At 44.2% G+C, this 6,159-nt stretch overlaps 1 long non-coding RNA gene across 1 annotated transcript; it reads right to left on the bottom strand.

The window, feature by feature from the left end:
- Nucleotides 1-2,401: 2,401 nt before the first annotated feature.
- Nucleotides 2,402-6,158, bottom strand: LOC134516791 (uncharacterized). The gene is made up of 2 exons (XR_010071437.1): nucleotides 3,173-6,158; nucleotides 2,402-3,058 (listed from the first exon to the last, which is right to left on the bottom strand). It is a non-coding gene; the product is annotated as an uncharacterized LOC134516791 (long non-coding RNA).
- Between the last annotated feature and the right edge of the window lies 1 nt (nucleotide 6,159).

Genomic DNA, 6,159 nt, shown 5'->3' with positions numbered 1-6,159 from the left:
CGATTGATCGAAGCAAAGTGAAACAGTTAAGCGACTTTTCTCAGTAAGGTTTCTTAAAGGCCAACAGAACACAGCAGTAAAGGCTTCCCCATGGGGAATAACCTGCCCTGAGCTGCCCTGCCTGAGAGTGTGGTAAAGGTGATGCAGCCCTGCCTCATTTCCTGGATTTCCTGGGGTTTGAGTTTTTTATTATTTTATAGCTTAAAACAAAGGAAATGGAACAGATGTAAAATTTCACAACGCTTTAGCATTTACTTGATACCAAATCAATGCTGTTTCAGAGGTGCCAGGCCTCGAGCAGAAAGCTGTTAAAAACCCATGTGTTGAGTGTTCCCCACGAGGGAAAGAACCGAGTAGGTGTGAGGTGGGGGCAGTTACCCTGTTTCTGTGGAGTGTGGGTGGCTATAAATGACACTAATGTTCAAATGCAAGTATGTGTACTTGGCGGGGGGGGGGGGACACGACACAGGATTATGTTGCTTGAACTAACCCGGCTATTTTCATTTATTGTAGGTCTCCAAAAATAACAGTAACTTACCTGGTAACGTTCCTGTGAAAAGCAGCACAAGTGGAAGAGGAAGGTATAATGTCAATAACTGCATTCGACTGCAGAAATAACATTTAGGTTTTGAGATTATTGCTACAGGTGGTCTTTTTGTTGTTCAGTCAGGTAGTTCAGCCTCTAAAATAGTAGTTGAGCACTAGGAATCCCGTGGACAGATTTTTTCAGTGCATTTTACCTCGAGCTAATTGCTGGTCAGTTATGCTGGCATCACTCTTACAGGGAGATGGGTTTGGGGTGGTTTTTTTGCAGATCATTGGAGCTGATGAAAATTCTTACTCTCTAACCAGTGGGCTGCTGGAATCTGGGAGGATACGAAGGGGAAATACCGTTCTCCAGAATGATGCTGATCATTCTTGGGTTAGAGGGATTCTGGTACAGCTGTTCTTGCGGTGGTCTGTTGTGAGGAATTACTCTGTACTGTATCTGACACTCATAAAAACATGGTACTGAACTTGTAAGTCTGTATGTGGGATTCCTTGCTTGTTTGTTTTAAGTGTATCCATGGAAGTACCAAAATGGTGGATCAGTAATGGTTTGATTGTTTTATTTTTTTTTTCTTCCCAGATTCATTTTGCAGTGACCTGGTGATGTGTGTTACTCTCCCGCTTACTGGCTGTTAGTTACTTGCTCTGAAGGTTAGATGTATTGCTAAGAATTCCCCTCGTTTTAGAGGCAGCTCTAAACACTTGATAACAGCCAGAGCTTCTTCCAGACAAGTAACTGCTCAGTTAGTGATTGTCAGAAATGAGACGTTTTGAGTTTTAGGTTTTCCTGTAACTGATTATGGAAGAAAAGAAAGCTTGCTTTTTCTGACACTTGGCTTGCCGGAGACAAATTCAAGTAACACAAACAGCTTTGTTGGTGAGCTTCCCCTGGAATCCAGAGTGATGTACTCGTCATTTAGCTGGGAATTTTCCTTTGTAGGAAATGTCAGTCACAGTGCTGGGTAGCAGGTGTTGCTGCATTACGTGGACTTGCGTGGGGGAAGCTAAATACTTTCCTAGATTTTATTTCAAAATCCATCAGGCTATTAGCTATCCTATCTTAATCATCCAGAATAGAATGGGATCCATGGAACAACTTTCAAAAAAATAAATATATAAATAATTGTACAGCAGTAAGAGGTGTTTGATGGCTGTGGTAAGTTGTGTTGCCTGTGTTATGGAGAGAATGGCAGACCTCCGGGGAGGGCTCTTGAGCCTCGTGGGTGCAGGTAACCCATCGCTACAGACCTCGGTGTGCACTAAAGGGTACTTCAGACACAAACTTGACAGAGAAAACTTGGGACCGAGCAGCCCAACTGTCCACTTAAATTAGTGCAGCTGGACCTTCATTTTGGGGCTATATTAATCTAATTTGTAGTGTTTTATAATAGCTTGCTCTTTTCTGGGCAAGAAGGGTAAAATGCATGGACAGGTGGATGCTTCAGAAAGAGGGAGGGGAACACACCTTTCCGTGGTTCTGCTTTTCCCAGCCTCACTGTAAGAACTGTTGTCGTGTGGAATTCACCGTTGAGATCGAATGCTCTCAATGCATGAATGTTAAGGTGGCTGAAGCTGGGGAGAAGGTGTTTCTTGACGGTGTGATTTAGATAGCAAGTGTATTATTTCAGGTCGTTGGAGGTTGAAGAAAAAAAAATTATCAAGCCTAGGTAGTGGATGTGCAGGCAGGCTGCTACTTCTAAGAAAAGGGGCAAGAAGCAGGGGTGGAAGGATAGAAGGAACTCTTAAGCAGAATACTGTTACGTAGCTACATTTGATTATGGCAGATAGAAAGGCTTATCTTGTATACCCAGTAGTTAATGTTTTAGGGGAGGATTACAGAATTAGACAAGAGTAAAGTTGATCGCTTGTTTATTTCCCATCTCACAAATGTATATGTAAACATCACACGCAAAGGTACACAAGTCTGGGTTAAGTATCACAGGTATTTCATTTGCACGGGCTGTAAAAGAGGGAGCTGCTTTGGTAGCAAAGTTGTGCAAAAGAAGAGCTCACTACGTGCGGAGAGGAGTGGCGGGGTTGCAGGGAGAAAAATGGCAGGAGTTACGCAAAAAGGAACAAGCAGCCTGTATTTTTCCTAAAACCAGCAGCACTGCCAAAGCCGTGGGATTTTAGTAATGCAGCTTGTTGTGAAGGAAGCATGTGGGAGACGTGGCGAGAAATGACGTGTGGTGTGAGGTGTTAATCCCGAGGCAGGGTGAGCTGCGATTGCCGCGTGGCCGGGAAGGAGCGCCCTTCGGCCGCACCAGCCTGGGGCTGTGGGTATGAAGGCGAGTGAAACGCAGGTGCTGCAGTTCTCGAGCACGGGTTGGCCGTCCTCTGTACCCCACCCTGCCCCCTGTGTAGCGCTCGGCAGAAGAACGCAGGGGTGCATTCTGGCTTCTCACGTGTGGTATTCTTGACTGCTTTCTTGCACGAGCCTGGCTCTGAAATGACTTGCGCTGGTATCTCTGCTGCTTCGAAGATTGATTCCCACCCCTGCGCTATCAAACTAAATGAACAACACTGCACCTTCAGTGGGTTAAAATCATCTGAAAACGCTTCAGATTTTTTCATTTAATTTCTATCCATTACCAAAGCTGTTACTTTTTAACCCATTACTTACCCGAAGACCTGATCCTACAGCTCTGCTTAGGCCAGGAGCTCTGGGGACAGGGACCTTGTGCTGGTAGGCTGGCACAGGACATCGTAGTTGAGACCTTGTGATCGTACCGATGTGGTACTGCTACTTGTCACCAGCAGTGGCCAGTCCTGCTAACTTCAGTAGGAAACTTGAGCAGCAGCAGGCACAGGCTGAGGCTCCAGCAGTTGAACGAAGCGTGAACAGCTCATTCTTAAAGCTTTAGGAATTACTGTATTTGCTGTCCAAAGAGGTATTGCAGTGCCATAACCCTCATTAGCAGGTACATGGTGAAACTTGACATGAGAATTGAGAGCACTTGAAGTTATAACAGTAAAATAAGAAATTAGCACTTGCTGGAAGCTGTACCACCTCACGGGTGCTGACAAAGTTCCTAAGCGGTGGTACGATACTTGTTCAAAAGACTGATATTTAAAAATCAGTGGCAAGATTGATATATTTAATTCTGCTGTTACATGAAGATACGCTTCCACTACAGTAGATCTGGAGGAGCACAGCCTGATATTTTTGACACATATTGCAAAAGATGAAAGGCCTTTTTATTAAGAAAAGCTAATTTCTGTCATTCTGGCATCCCAAGAAATGTAGCATTTTCAGTCTGAAGCTGTGGTTCTTTTGGAATGTCTATTACTCGTAGATGCCTCAGTGTTCCGTTGTCCCGATCAGTGACAGGGAGTTCTGGCTTTCTGATGTGTTCTGGAAGCTGTTGGACACCCAGCTGCGAGCCGTCTGTGCAGCGGGGGCTTCTGGATGCTGGGCTGACGGGCTGGTTTTGTGGAGCAGTGTCCCGGGCAGCCGGAATTACCTGCAGTGTTTAGCAGCGAGGCCAAGGACTAGGCCAGCCAGAAACAGGGTCCCTCCCCACCCTGCACCCCACTGTTCTTCAGGTGAGGGACAAAACAGCACTAAGATCTTAAAGGCGGCTTCATGGGAGCCTTTAGCTCCATGGGAGCTGGTCTGTTATTTTGATTTATTACGATGACAGACTGTACTGCTTTTGAGGCTATCAAAACTTGAAGCGTAGACATTTTTTCTAGTGTATACACCCACCTTTGCTGACTCAGTTATTCCAAACTAATAGTTCAAAACAGAGATATTTTTTTTTCTTTTTCTCAGAGCAGGAAAAACTAGATTATTTAGCAGCCAGTGGTTCTGTTCATTTGCCTGGTAGCTTCAGCAAATCATTCTTCTAATTCATTCACGTGCTTTACCTAAGTCTTGTCCAAGTGAAATCTGGGCAGATTCTACTCATTAAGAAATGTGGCTGCTTTTCACCAGAAGCTTCCTAAATGGGTAACTACAGAAGGAGGGGAACAGATTGAGCCAAAAACCCCTAAAAAAACCCAAATCCCAAACCACTGTATCGACTCTTGTCCTCTTTATGTATCTTAATGCAGAATTATTTTTCTGACTAGTTAGGTAGGTTCTGCCCTGAAATCTAGAATGATTGGTGCTTTTTGGACTCATCTCTGGAGCTTCAATTTTGTTTTGCATGAAAATCTGCATTTCTGGCCATGTAGAAGGTTTGCCTCCAGAGGAGCGGGTGCTGAAGTCTTGCGTCTTTGCTCATTCATCCTTCAAATGGACTCTTCTTGTGACGCTGGTAGGATTGCGTTGTCCACTAAGCTCAGAAAGCTTGGGAGAAGCTGTATTTGACCTGTTGTTTATATGCCAGAAAACCTCATGATTACAAGTTTAGGTGATGACCTTGTGAATCTACGTAATGCGTACACACTTTCTGTCCTACACATACGTTCTCCCTGATATGTTTAATTGACAGTACAATGTGAGTAACTCCATTCAAAATCCAGATGCCAGGGTGAAGAGGAGGGAAATTCAGTGTCGGTTAGGCTGTTACCACTGTCTAACACACGTACGTTTACCATTTAATCAGTAGCTCAGATGACGACTTTTGAGTGTCTTATCACTTAAAACCGATGGCGGTTACACGTGATCTGATACAGTTTGTTCAGGAAATGATAGGTTTTATGGTTAGCGAATCAGGAAGTAGTGCTAGGTAGAAAATAAAGGATGGCATTTCTTGACAAAATCCTCTTCAGATGTAAAGTGGTCCATTGAGACGCCAGTGCGTGGGTAGGTACATTGAGCAAAGTGAGCTCGATCCTTACCTGTTTCTCGGTGTCACTGCTGTAACGCCACCCACCGCGTTACCAGGTTTCCACCTCTTTCAGTGTGATCAGCTTTTATACCTGATTTCGGTCTTGCATAGGGGGTCGGATCCTAGCTCCAAATCTGTCTTGCAAGACTAGAATCCCAACTGAAGACACCTTTTAAGAAGAATACTGACAGGCAGTCAAGTAGAGAATGTATTTCTCTCTTCTATTTATTTCTCTCAGGAATAAATAAGTTTTCATCGACTTGCGTACTGTTTGGCCAGAGAAGTCTGAAGTCTGTTTTGGCACTTAGATCTCTATAAAAAGTTTCTCTCTATAAATCATTCGTGATCACTGGTCAGAGATGGAGTAAGTTCTGGAAGCGGTGGTAAATCATATGAGAATTTAAACAACTTGATGCATATTTACTGCTCAGAGTATTGCTACACAGATAATTAATAGTAGCTGATTCTCGTGTGTTTTAGGGGGGCAAAGGCAGAGGCTTTTGTTTGTTTGGTTGGTTTTTTTTATTGCCCTTCAAAGCTGTTGCACTTTAGGGTCCTGTGCCACTGTCACCCCATGTCATTCAGTAAAATAGGTCAGGATTTGTACTGGGCTGACTTCAGTGGCGCTGTAAAGGTCAGAAGCTGCAGCAAGGGAAACTTGGAATGGATGTAAGAACTTGCTGTTGTAATGGGGACAGCGAGGTATTGAACAGGGACCAAAAGAGGTTTTGGGGGGAATCTTCATCCTTGAGCACACTTGGATAGCAACTGGACACGACCACGAGCAACTTAATGCAGCTTCAGTTGGTCTTGATTTTTGAGGTGGGGGGGG

The sequence above is a fragment of the Chroicocephalus ridibundus genome, chromosome 6, assembly GCF_963924245.1.
Source record: "Chroicocephalus ridibundus chromosome 6, bChrRid1.1, whole genome shotgun sequence".
Taxonomy (NCBI): Eukaryota; Metazoa; Chordata; class Aves; order Charadriiformes; family Laridae; genus Chroicocephalus; species Chroicocephalus ridibundus.
This window is presented reverse-complemented; position numbering and strand designations above follow the sequence as displayed.